General features: G+C 25.9%; 1 pseudogene; it reads right to left on the bottom strand.

Moving 5' to 3' along the window:
* Positions 1-9,351: 9,351 nt before the first annotated feature.
* On the bottom strand, positions 9,352-10,467 carry LOC149515748 (ankyrin repeat-containing protein BDA1-like; annotated as a pseudogene).
* Between the last annotated feature and the right edge of the window lie 4,582 nt (positions 10,468-15,049).

Here is a 15,049-nt window from a genome sequence, read left to right as displayed (position 1 = left end):
TCATATAATTATTTAAATAATAATTTTGTTTAAATAAATTTATTAATATATAAATAAAATTTTCAAAAATTAATTAATAAAAAATTAAAAATAAATTAATTTACTAAAAAAATCAAGTGATTCAAATGTACAAAAACCTAATCTTGTAGTTTTAAAATTCTTTAAATAAGCAACTAGCAAAATTTTAAGACAGATCGTTCAAAACATATATTTAATATATAACTATTAATTAATTCCAAACCAAATAAAAATTTAAAAATCCAAACTCATATCCAATATTATTGCTTTATCCATTTTAATTCAATTACAGTCAACAAGAAACATTAAAAAAAATTAAAAAGCAGAATAATGAATACATAGTTTTGATCCATATCTTCAATTTTTTTAGGTATTAAATTGATACTATTCACACACAAGTGTTGTTCATCCGTACGATCCAAAGTATTCAAAAGATCAATTTCTTTTGTTCACTTTTAACATGTTATAAGACTTTTCAAAACTTTATTTACTGTTTTTTGCTTTTGAATATAAAAAACAACGTATCAACGACTTTTGTATCCGATTTTCAAAAGTGCAAGATGCATAAAAGACAGGCATTGATCATAGTAAGATGCATGTTCCGAACTACTGGTCACTCCTCACCTAATTAGCTGCATTATTTTGCTGATTACATCAATCAAATCAAATTAAATCAAATGCTTGATTCCGCTGCCTGCCAAAGCTGACCTCTCATCTTTTATCTTTTCACAACAAATGTCCAAGAGCCTAGTGGGGAGTGAGGTGTCGTATATAATTTTATACTATATAAATATAATTATATTTTTTATTAAAAATTGTATGAATAATTATAATTTTATATTAAATAATTATTATAATTTATCATATAATTATTTAAATAATAATAATTTCTGTTTAAATAAATTTATTCAATATATAAATGAAAATTTTTTTAAATTAATTAATAAATTATTGAATTCTTTTCTTAAGGCTCGGGTTATGAGATGGTACGATAAAAAATAAAAAAATAAAAAATTAATTATTTAAAATTTCTAATAAATGATTTAATCTTATCGTTTGAAAATTGTCTTTTATTTTTTAAAATAATAAAATTATTTTATTCATATAAGATATTTAATTTTTTCAATAATTCAATTATTTTAATAATTCAATCATTTTATTTAATTGAATAATAAATGTGGACATCAACTTGCTAAAAAAAATACGTAATAAAAAATATAAAATATGAAATACAATAAAAAATATTAAAAATAATACAAAATATAAAAAAATATATAAAAAAATGAACAGAATAGAAAAATCGAGGATGGCAGTGGTGCTAGGGAAGGCACCTCTGCCACCAGATCCTATATTCTACCTTTATGATCATTATACCTTACCTTTTACCTCTCTAATTACTCATCTCATTGATAAACTGTCAAATAAGACAGAAACGAATAAAAGAGGTACATGACTCGTGCTTACACCCTATGCCGAGCCTCATGCCCTTCTCTCAAGCATACGCACGGCCAGAGCTCTATAAATAGAGCTCCTAGCCAAATCAAAAACAAAAAGAAAGAGGGAGATTTTGCGAAAACAAAAAAAAAAATCAAATAGTCCTCCCCATATGGAAGAACCCAGCGTCGAGCTTCCTGCACGAAAAAAAAAAGGGTTAGTTTAAAAAAAAAAGGATCATAATACAAAAAAATAATCTCACCAAAATTTTGAAAGCAGATCTAGGAAAGTGGAGACCCTTTTTGATGAAAAAGAGGTCGGATCTGCGTTCAAAGAGTCGAGAAGAGTTTGTGAGAGTTTTTTCAAATTTGTTGGCACCGTCGACGGTGGTCGGAGTTCGCCACCGACGAGGATTGCAGCGGCAATTGCGACGGACGACCATCGGCCCAGGTCGGTCAAAAAAAAGAGAGAAAAAAAATCAGGCTTTTTTTTTTTTTGGAGAAGAAAGAAAAATGACTGAAAAAAAATTAAACTTTTTATATAAACGATGAAAACCAAAACGACGTCGTTTTAAGCACCCAGAATCCACGTGTCAACACGCAACCCGACCCGGGGTCCGCACTCCCGACCTGCGACCCACTTCTTTCATCAACCTCTGACCGGTCTGATTGAACCTAATCAAACCGTTTGTTGATCGATTCGGTTCAGGTAAAATTTTTTTTTATTTTTTTATTTTTTATATATTATTTTTATTAATATTCATGCATATTAAAATATTTATATTTGTTAGATTAAATGATGAAATATGTTGTTATATTTTTTTATAATTTTATTAATTTTTAAAATAAACTTTAAAAATAAAATAATATAAAAATAAATTTAATAATAATCCTAAACTAATAAAAAATGTAGGAAAATAAAATTTTTATCCGACGATGACATTCAAAGGTATTCCGAGTAGTGATGCTTACGAAATCTCTAGGTGAGAAGATTTTTTTTAAAATACTACTAGTGTATTGGAGTATTTATAAAAAAATTTTCAATACGGTAAAGATTTTCTTTTTTTTTAAGTAATAAATAAAAATTGATTAATATATTAAAAATATAAGTAATAAAAATGAGAAGAAAAAAAAATTTATCCGATGATGGGATTCTAAAAGTATTTCGAGTAGAGATGCTTTAAGAAATCTCTAGGTGAGAAGATTTTTTGTAAAATATTACCAGTGTATTGAAATATTTATAGAAAATCTTCAATATAATGAAATTTTCATTTTTCTTCAAAATTTTAAATAAAAATATTAATAAAATAATTAATAAAATTTTTAACAAAGGAAAATAAAATGTGTGCATTAACATGGTAATATTTTACATTGCATGCATGATAATTTTTTACGAAAAGTAAATTTGAGCCTTCGAGGATGAGATTCTAAGGTATTCTGAAAAGCGATGCCTAAGAAATCTCTAGGTGAGAAAAATTTCTTCTAATGTTACCAAACGTATTGGATTTTAATAATTATTTCAATAAAAAAGTTTTAATTTATTTTTCTCGAGAATAAATTTTTTTTCTAATAAATAAAAAATCAAAAAAATTATTTTTCGAACATCAAAAATTGGATTATTTTTATCAAAATCAAAGGATAACACGTTGTTAATTGGTACTGTTTTTAACGAACGTTTTGGGGATGCTAATCCTTCCCCACGCGTAACCGACTCTCGAACCCATACTGTTTCACAGACTGTAAAACTATCTTTTTAATAAATTTTAATAAATTTTAAAACTCTATCAAAAGGATATGTTTTAGTAAGTGACCAATCGCACATAATCAAAAAAGATTGGTGGCGACTCCGTTATTTTCTTTATTTCATTTTCAAATTCATCGGACGGACACAAAATCGTTATGACAGCTTAGCGACTCCACTGGGGACGCCTTTTGTTTTTTAGAGTCATGCCAAAATTAACTACATTTTATCCTCAAATTTTGAGTTAAACAATTTTAATCAATTTCTTAAATTTTTATTTTTCATTTTCAATAAAAATGGTAAAAAAAAAAACAAAACAAATCGAAAATAAAAAGCAAAAAAATTCACACACATTTCTTTTACTATGCCTCTTATGTTTTATTTTTTTGTATATATTGCTCTCAATAAATTATGATATATTTGCACACAATGGCACGATGCATCTTATATATGAGCTTTATACCCGGGCTTCGTCTTTTATAGGAGGAAGTAAAGTACTTATGCTCTTGTGAGGTGATAACCTCCGTAATGACAAGCGAAATACTTTCACTCGAATTGAATCATTTTCATTCGTAGCCTGTAATGGGTGAGGATCGAGGTGTCTCACTAGTCTAACATGGATGACAGCTAGGAATAATTTGGGAACTTTTAGACAGTGTCAATTCAAACCCAACATATAATAAACCTAGGAAACTAGCCTTATGTAAAGCCTTATCCATCTTCTTGTAGAAAATACCTAAGAATAAAAGTTGTGCATAATACGAAACAAAACAAAACAAACAAAAGATCTCCAAACATAAAAAAAAAAACTAAAAAAATAAAAAAATATATTTTTTAAACCACATCCTCACACTAATTCAATTTTGTTTCATTTTTTTTTGCATTAATCATATCATACAATTTTATATCGAGATATTTGCTCTAGGACATATTTTTCTCAAGAAGTTTTTATGGATCCCATAGAATTACAGATTTGCTCATCCTCAATCAGTGTGCCATGTGAGTCGTATAATGAAATACATGTTTGGTCAAAAAAAGCTCAACAAAAGAATGAAGATTGTTTACCTACCGATTATGTGTCTGAATTATCCGAAAAAGTGCATTTAGATCTCACATAGAATAATTTAAAAGAGTTAGCTGCTGTTTGGGGTCAGTTAAGTGAAGAAAGAAAAGAAAGCTTTTGTAAAAAGTTTGGGTAGATTGCATCCCTTATTTCAGTAATGATCGATGAACAACTAGTCAAAGCAGCTATATAATTTTGGGATCCATCCTATAGATGCTTCACTTTTAATCAGAAAGATTTAGTACCAACTATGGAGGAGTATTCGATTTTACTCGAGATAAAATTACAATGTCCAGATAAAATATTTATCCGAAAGCCAAAATCTGGTTATCGCAAAAAGTTAACCAAGCTTATGGGGGTTAAAGTAGAAACTATTGATTTTTTTACGAAGTCTAAAGGTGAACATCTCGACATTCGTTAAGATTTTCTCCGAAACTTCATTCAGAAGCATTTAGATGATGATCAAGGTATGGATATGTTTGCTCTAGCATCGTATGACATGATAATCTTTTGACTTTGAGTTACATTGAGATAACTGTGATAAATTTTTTCAAGCAAATTAAAATCTAAGCAATTAATCTCGCTCCAGTAGTCCTAGCTGAAACCATTAGGTCATTGAATTTCTATCGATAAAATAAAAAAAGACGATTTATAGAATGTGTATCTTTATTATACGTATGGGTCAGAAGTCATTTCAAATGTGAAAGAGTGCATTTTTAAAATTATATCTTCGAAATAAGATACTAATTATAGAGTTTTGTAAAAGTCAATAACTGACATTAAAGACTAAAAAAGAATATGTCATTTTTTTGCGAAGATTTATTAAAAATGAAATCGAATGGATGACATTTTAGATACTTATATGCTTTTATTGTATCGTAAAAAAAATAATATTAAATATTATTATTAAGACTATGAAATGTTGTAAGTTACGCTTCATATCTTCGATTCTTTTAGGTATTAAATTGATACTATTCACACACAAGTGCTGTTCATCCGTACGGTCCAAAGTATTCAAAAGATCAATTTCTTTTGTTCACTTTTAACAAGTTACAAGACTTTTCAAAACTTTATTAACTGTTTTTTGCTTTTGAATATAAAAAACAACGTATCAACGACTTTTGTATCCGATTTTCAAAAGTGCAAGATGCATAAAAGACAGGCATTGATCATAGTAAGATGCATGTTCCGAACTACTGGTCACTCCTCACCCAACTAGCTGCATTATTTTGCTGATTACATCGATCAAATCAAATTAAATCAAATGCTTGGTCCCGCTGCCTGCCAAAGCTGACCTCTCATCTGTTATCTTTTCACAACAAATGTCCAAGAGCCTAGTGGGGAGTGAGATGGTCGTATATAATTTTATATTATATAAATATAATTATATTTTTTATTAAAATTTGTATGAATAATTATAATTTTATATTAAATAATTGCTATAATTTATCATATAATTATTTAAATAATAATAATTTCTGTTTAAATAAATTTATTCAATATATAAATAAAAAATTTTAAAATTAATTAATAAATTATTGAATTCTTTTCTTAAGGCTTGGGTTATGAGATGGTACGATAAAAAATAAAAAAATAAAAAATTAATTATTTAAAATTTCTAATAAATGATTTAATCTTATCGTTTGAAAATTGTTTTTTATTTTTTAAAGTAATAAAATTATTTTATTCATATAAGATATTTAATTTTTTTAATAATTCAATCATTTTATTTAATTGAATAATAAATATATAATAAAATGATTAATATCTTATTTTTCAATTATTATATGTCAAATATAATTTAAATATACCTAAAATAACTGCACAAATAGATATCTATTTATATAAACATAATTATCTAAATACAGATTTAATTATATAGATAGGTATTTTCTCAAAACCAAGTACTCTCTCCCATCAATACGCCTCAAAACATTAGAATTTCTTTGGATTGATGCGTATAATAGATCAACATTTCCTTCTTGAGCAGCCCCTCCTCAAATTTTCATCCATAGGAGAAAAGCCAAATGACAATGACAGGTCAGGACTTTATAATTTTTGTTAAAATAGTTAAAAGATTGTATGAATAATTATAATTTTATGTTAAATAATTATGATTATTTATCATATAATTATTTAAATAATAATATTTTTTGTTTAAATAAATTTATTTAATATATAAATAAAAATTTTAAAAATTAAAAATAAATTTATTGAATATATAAATTAAAAATTAATTTATTGAATAAATTTGTATAATCATAATTTTTAATTTTTGGGGATTTTCTTTAAAGGGTGGATGGATTTAAAAATGGGTATAGATTAAAGTTAATGAAAGGGCGCTGTCTCCATGGGAGGTGATGCCAACAGTGGGACACTGGAAAAGGACACGTCGTAACGATGTGTACAGATAACGACGCAGATTAAAACAAACGGTGGAAAAAAAAAAGGGGTTTGACCAACGACTGGAGCACAAGGACACGTCGTAACGATGTGTACAGATAACGACGCAGATTAAAACAAACGGTGGAAAAAAAAAGGCCTTTGACCAACGACTGGAGCACAATCGTCTTGTCAGTGGCACTGGAATAGCATTCATTTTTAATGGTGTAGCTGTGGCCATTGCCATTTATTGTCTCAGCACAATGCCAGCAGCTCGACCGCACTCTTTTTTTGCTGTATACTTTCATTTTAGTCCTTCTGTTGAATCTGATTATTCTTATTACATAAATTTCAACGGTCAAACTACAAAAAGATATTGAAAAATGATAAGATTAATACATAAAACATACAAATACAATTATAATATTCTTAGATAATTATTTATTTATTTATTTATATTTTGTGTTTTATTTTATTTATATTTATGTTTAATATTTAATATATGCATATTAAAAGTTAGAGTAATTTGAGTATGGGACGTTTATTTAAATGATGATAATGAAAAAAACAATAATAGAATTATTAAATAAAATGTTAAACTAAAATTTTTGCATAATAATTATTTTATTATAAAATTGAACAAATTTTAAGAAAAAGCAAGATTAATGAAAATAATAAATAAAATAATATGATACAAATATTTCAATAATAATATTTCAAACAATTGCAAATGTACGACTGATAAATAAATATTTTAAATTATACCAAAATTATGATGAATTTAGAAAATTTTTTTAATAATATTTATTTTAAATTAAAATAAAATAATAAAAATTAGATAATCAAATAATTTAATCTCTAACAATTTTAAGGTCTTTTTTAAGGATAAAATCAATGATAAAATCTAGACAAATTACAAATGTGTAATTTTCTAAAAGAGATTATTTCTAAATTATTTCAAAATAAAGAATAATTTATAAAATTTAAATTTTAAACCAATTTTTCAGATCATGAAATTCTAAATATTATAAATGAGTGATCTTTAGGAAAAAAATTTAGGGAATAAGAAATTTCTAAATTTTGTCAGAATGATAAAAATTTTATATATTTTTATAAAAATGAAAAAGAATTAATTAAATTATAAAAGAAATTTTTTAAAATGATATCACAAAAATTTTCGTCAATTTGACAATAGAGCATTTTCAAGGAAATAAATGGATTCCTTAAATGCTTTTGAGACGAAAATTTTTTTTTAAGAAATTTACTAAAATGATAAAAAAATTTTATGTAATTTTTTAATATTTGACTAATTAAATTTAGTTTAGAATAAAACTCAAACATATTGGGTGCCTTCACATCACTCATTCAAAGAATGGTATCAATTAAACAGGTAATGTCCTTTTAATTTTGATAGCATGATCCTTTCAATATCTAAATTAATTCCTTAAAATTTATTATGAAAAATTTTTATTTTTAGTTTTTATAAAATTTATTATTTAAACATTTTTTTAAATTTTCTAACACTTTGACAAAATTTATAGAAAATATTCTCATTAAAAAATGCTAAAAAAATTATCCATTCACCAAATTTCAAAAATTTCATTCGGAGATTTTTTTTTATTCACAAACATGCATGATTTAAAATATTATAAATAATTTATGATGATTATTATTATAATAATTATTTATCATTATGTGATTATCTAAATAAAAATTTCATTTGTAAAATTGATTTTAGGGTTGTGTCAACTATTTGGTGAAATTTAAAAAAAATAAAATTTCTTTGAAAATAATTAAAGAAAATAAGATTCCTCGAATTTTCTTTAAAAATTTCCTTTAAGAGATTTATTTAAATAAACACTTTTATATTTAATTATTATTTTTTTGAGTTATTTAAATAAATCTTTGTTTAGAAAAATAATTTTTATACTATCCTAACTCTTTAATGAAATCCAAAAATATTTTTACTTACAATAATTAAAGAAATTTAAACTATTTCAATTTTCTTTAAAATTACATTACCAAAAATTTATTCAAATAATTAATTATTTTTAATTCATTTATTATTTGTAAAATCTTTATTCTTAACAAATATAATTTTTTGAATTATTCCCATATTTAGGTGACATTCAAGAAATATTTCACTTGTGATTATTAAGAACGAATGACATTTTTTTATTTTTCAAAGAATTTAGGAAAAATTAAAATTTCAAAAATTTCCTCAATTTATTTTTATAAATATCTTTAAAAAATTATTTTTCACATAAAATTTTCCTATATATTTTGTTACAACTATTTTATTTTCTATATCAAAGTTCACTAAAAAAGAAAATAAAAAGTCCCAAAAACAGAAATAAAAATAATAAACATATATTAGAAAATTGAGTAAAAAATAAAAAAATATGAAAAAAAATATAATAAAAATACTAAAATGGCCCTTGCTTAATACAATCAACGGTTCTACAGTCCAGTTCAAGCCGCTTCAATTGTTTTGGCGTGATTCAACACGGTTTGAAGCGGTTCACCGGTGATTGAAAAGCGTTTCAAACGGTTCAAAAGCGATTTAGTTGGACCGATTTCCAGCAGTTAAGGCATCAAATCGGACGCGCGAATCCTGAGCCGACTCCGGTTCTACGCACGGGTCTAACCATTTTTCTTTCAAGCATAAAAGACAAAATCTTTTTCTCTCACTTTTCAAACCACGAGTTAAAGGTTTAAGGAGGCCCAATATTAGGAAAAACGTTACTGTGAGACAGCAGAGGTTGGAATGTAGAAATAAAGAAAATTATATTGAGGACATTTTGCCCGCGTACTTTTCTCGTGAAATTTGAGGAACCGTCCCCCTGCCAAACACCCCCAGGCGGACTAAGACACGCTTGGTAGGTTGCTATTAAAAAGCAGTCCTAGAATTGCTAATGAGGTATTGCGATCCTTAATTGATATATTGTTCATATCTTGAAAAGTTATTGCCGATGCCTTTGTCACATCCCTGAAAATTTGTTTCTGCAATTTATATGAGGGTTAAAACTCTTGGAATACAACATCCATGCAGAATTCTAATGCTTTCTCTTTTATTAAGTTGTTGTGCAACATCCAATGCCATTAAACCAGCCTAATTGGTCTCATATTTGTCGGCGCTGCATTTCAATAGTAGTTTGAGCATCTGTTTGAGTAAGATGAGATTATAGATCTGAAAAGAATCTATTTCTTTCGGTAAAAGTAAAATTAAATAGAGCAGATGAGTAGAATCTCATGTTGAATATCGCACGCAGCTATGTGCAAGGCAGTGTCCCCATTCCTGTCATTCTAATTAACATCCTCTCGATTGTCAGTCCTCCTCAGCATCCCACATAGGAGTTTGAGAGCTTTTAATTCATTGTTTCTCGTTGCAATATGCAAAGCAGTCTCGTTTGTAGTTGTCACACCTTGGATGCATTCAGGACAGAGCTCCAAAAATCTGGCTACGAGATCAAGCTTGTGTTCTCTGGTTATTGCATGGTGCAATGGAGTCTCACCCTTCTTCCCTTTGACACGAACAAAATCTTTATCATTTTCCAAGAGAAGCAGCCCCAGCTCTTAATGTCCCTTTCCCACTGCCATATGAATGGGACTAAAGCCTTGTTGGTTTAGCTTCCTAGCAAATGTAGGCTTTAAAGTTATTATCTCTATTGCAAAATCAATGCAACCTTCAGCTACAGCTGTATGTCTACTGGAGTGTCAACAAACTCTATCTCATCAATACGCCTCAAAACATTAGAATCTCTTTGGATTGATGCATATAATTCATCAACATTTCCCTCTTGAGCAGCCCTCATCAAATTTTCATCCATATCAGAAAAGCCAAAATTACAATGAAATGACAGGCAAAAATGGAACAAAAGGGTTAGACTACTTTACATAGCCGGTGGTTTTTAATCGTCAATTATAGTCAACAAGAAAAACACTAAAAAAAATAAAAAAGGGCCAAATTAAAATAAGTTAAAAGTTTTTACAGATCGAATAATAGTAAATTATAAATACACATTGTCTCCTTCGGCCAAAAAAAGTATAGATATATTGTCTCTTTTCTCGAGGTTTCCCATGTAGTAGAACAAATGTTCCACTATTTTATCAATAAATGGTAATTGGTAATTTTTTTCATCTAAAGTTTGATATTTTTGGCAAGTACTTCATAGAGTAAAGTTTTAAATATACTTTATTGATGTAGAAAAATTTGCATTAAATATTGTTTGAGATAAATTTTGAAGAAATTATTTAATATATTACCAAAATTTTTTTTAATTTTACAAATGAAATTAACAAAATGACATTTATCTTTTTTATAAAAATTGTTTTGTTATTTTTTTAAATGCACGAAAAAATTATTTAATATATTGTCAGTAAAATTTTTTAATTTTATAAATGAAATTAACAAGATGACATTGATCTTATTTTTGTAAACTGTTTTTTTATATTTTTGAATACACTAAAAATACGTGTCAACCTACCCCTTTGGTATTAAAATTTTTTTTATTAATATATTTGATAATTTCTCCTGAAACTTGAGATTAAATTAATAATATTATTATTAAAGAAAAACTTAATTTCACATTGTATTGTTACTGATTTTCTTGTCTTGTTTTTTTTTTTTTTTTTTTTTTTTTTGTTTTATTGAGTCTTTGTCAGCAGTGACTTTTGGGTCTTCAATAGTTGTCCTTACTCCTTTGCAACTACTGCCATTAAAAAATTTTCAGGTTGGTTTAATATTAATTCATAGACAACAGAAGAATATTTATTTTCACATCAGTGCATGCGAACACGATAGTAAAAGGACCATGTATTTGATTTAATCATAAATACATATGTACTTTCATAGAAAGAATTAAGTTTGAATTTTTTTTTGTTTTAAATTAGAAAAGAAAAAATTCTTTAATAAAAAAATTGCGATAGATTTTTATGATGCAATTTCATTTGTTGATGATATGACATCATGTAAATATCATTTAATGATATGAAAAATAATCATAATGAAAGAAAACATTTGTATCTTTGCTCACCTAATTAATTTCTTAATTTATGCGTTGTTAATGTAATCATTATAATTACAATAATTGCGTTTAATTTATGTTTTTTTCAATATTTTTTGACAATTCTAGGGATAAGTAGGCTCAATTAGATTAATTTTTGAATCTATGTTTTCTAATTCTAGAGTTGGGTCTAAAATATATGTAAAAATTGTAATCAATTCAATTACATCAAAAATTAATTTAATAATTTTAATTTAGTATAATATTTATAAAATTTTTTTAATATAAATTATATTTTAATTATATTAATATAATATTTTTATTAAGTTAATATCTTAAACAAAATATTAAATAATAATTTTATTAATACAATACGTATATATAAATATAAAACTAAATAACAAATAAAAATATTATATATATATATATATATAGATTTATCTAAAATTTGATTTTGAACAAATTTCAATTTTTTAAAAAAATATCGGTCTAACTTGTTTTTTTTAAAAAATCAATCTATAAAATCAGGTTAGATTGAAACTCAACAATTTCAAGTAGATTTACCATCTCCAATTGTAGGTTCGAATACCAATAGCTACCTTATGTCATTTACCTGAGCAATGCAAATGAAATATGTATAATAAGCAGCCCTGTTAATTAATATTCAATTTTGAACTCCGGGTTTAAGCTTCGGGTTTATTTTAAATGGTTCATCCATCTTTTTTAAAGGGTGATTTTTAAATAAGATTTTAATTTAATTTTTAATAATTAGAAATTCTCTTTTCCTAATTTTTTTAACCGTTGACCTTACCTCTTATGTAAAAAAAAAAAAACTACCATTCAACTTTAAAATAATTTTTTTTCTCTCTACTTTTATATAGTCAGTGGCCAAGTTTAATACAAGATGCATAAGGGTAAATATTTCTTAATAATTTTGTAGTCTTTTAAATGATTATATATTTGTTCGTTGCAGAGCAAAACAAAAATATTTCATTCTATCTTATTATTCTAAATTATATGCTTATTGAGAGAAAAAAAAATTAAAAAAGACGCAATTTGATAATGATATTCAAGGACAGGATATATTCCATAATTTTTATGTTGCAATTGAAAAAAAAAATCTAAAGACATTGGGAAAAGATGTAAGAAACTGAGCGATAATTAAGTAAGTTCATGATTAAATATTGATAAAAATAAAAATTTATCTTTGAGGGTTAATCTAATTAGTAATTATTTTTATTTATCAAATAAAGTATGATATTTATTGAGAGTATTTCAAAAGTAAAATTTTAAATGCACTCAGTTAATGTAAAGAAATATATTTTAAATATTAAAAAATTTTGAGATTAGATCTAAATAAAACTTGAGATATCAATTATTAAAAAAAAAAAAGACTTAATTTCGCATAGTATTGTTACTAATTTTATTGCCTTATTTATTTTTTAGTTTTGTTTTTTAAGTCTTTATCACCAATAACTTTTGAGACTTCAATAATTATCTTTTGCAACTACTACTATAAAATTTTGTGGGTTGGATATTAATTTATCCATTTCAATAATTGTTCTTGGCAACTACTACTATTAAAATTTGAAGGTTGGGATATTAATTCGTCCAATTCAATAATTGTCCTTTGCAACTACTACTATTCAATTTTGAGAGTTGGATGAAATTTTGAGAGTTGGATATTAATTCATCGATAGTGTAGACATCAAATTTATTCAACTTTGATCAAATTTGTTATTTTTATTAAATAATAAATAAGATAATAATAATATTATTAAATATAATAATAAAAATTAAACAAAAATATGGAATATAAAAAAAAATAAAATATAAAAATACTAAAATACAAAATATCAAAATATCAAAAAAATATAAAATACAAAAAAAAGAACAGAAAAAAAAGAGGGGATGGCAGTGGTGCCACTATCCCTGCCCACAATACCCTATCCCTTTTTCATATCCTGTAAATTTTATCCTAACTATCTTACCCTATCACTGAATAAAACAAAAGAAATAAAAAGGGTGAGGAGCTCGTGCTCACCCCCATGCTGAACCTTATGCCACCTATTCAGGCATAGAGCACGGTTGGAGCTCTATAAATAGAGTTACTGGCCGAACCTAACAAGAAGGGGGGAAACCCTATAAAAAATAGAAAAAGCTTTCTGTCAAAAAAATACTAAAAAAATACATAAAAAATAATTTAGTCCACGGGGAACCTAGCGCCGAGAGTTCTTGCACAAAGAAAAAATAAAGTCAGTTTCAAAAAAAAAAAAAGAGAATAAAAAAAAGGTTTGACCAAAAGTTCAATAGTAGATCTGGACAATTTGGGACTCTTTTTGGTGAAAAGGAGATTGGATCTGTGTTCAGCAGATTGATAGGAATTTGCGAGTGTTTTTTGGAATTTTTCAACCACCGACGGTAGCCAACACGGCTGCCGATGACCGACCGATCGACTTAGAGAGAGAGAGGCTCTGGGAATGAGAGAAAGTTAGAGAAAGAAGGAGAGAGGGAAAAATGATAGATAGAGAAAAATTTTGACATTTATAGAAATTACCAAAGACCAAAACGATGTCATTTCAATAAAACCCCAAAACGATGTCATTTTAAGTCATGAGGATCCGCACGTCAACTCGTAACTCGACTCGAGGTTCGTGTACCCGACCCACGACCCACCTCTTCATCAACTTCTAACCGGTCAGACTGAACCGAAATCGAATCGCTGAACTCGATCTAGACCGAAATTGAACCGCTGAACGGGACCAAACCGTCAAACCGAATTGTCGGATCGAACCGCGCATTTATCGGACCGTTGACTGGTCCGATTTAGGTAAAAAAATTTTTTTAATTTTTTTTAGATTTTTTAAAAATATTTTTTTGTTATTTTAATTATTATTCTAAATATTTATGCATGTTAAAATATTTAAATTTAACAGAATAAATTTTTGTTATTTTATAATAATAGTAATAATTAATATAATAAAATATATAATAAAAGTTTTTGATAATTATATTAATTTTAGAATAAATCTTATAAAATAATAAAAAATAAGAAAAAAATTTTTATTCAATGATGAGATTCAGAGGTACTCCGAGTAGTAATACTTACGAAATCTCTAGGTGAGAAGATTTTTTTAAAATACTATCAGTGTATTGGAGTATTTATAAAAAAATTTTCAATATAATAAAAATTTTCTTTTTTTCTTATAAAATAATAAATAAAAATTAATCAATATATTAAAAAAATAATATAAATAAGGAAAAGAAAATTTTATCCAATGATGAGATTCTAAAAGTATTCTGAATAATGATGCTTTATGAAATCCTTAGGTGATAATATATTTTTTTAAAAATATTACCAGTGTATTGGAATATTTATAAAAAATCTTCAATATAATAAATTTTT

Source organism: Durio zibethinus, chromosome 12, assembly GCF_047325235.1.
Source record: "Durio zibethinus cultivar Kanyao isolate XHJ-2024 chromosome 12, ASM4732523v1, whole genome shotgun sequence".
NCBI classification, from domain to species: Eukaryota; Viridiplantae; Streptophyta; class Magnoliopsida; order Malvales; family Malvaceae; genus Durio; species Durio zibethinus.
This window is presented reverse-complemented; position numbering and strand designations above follow the sequence as displayed.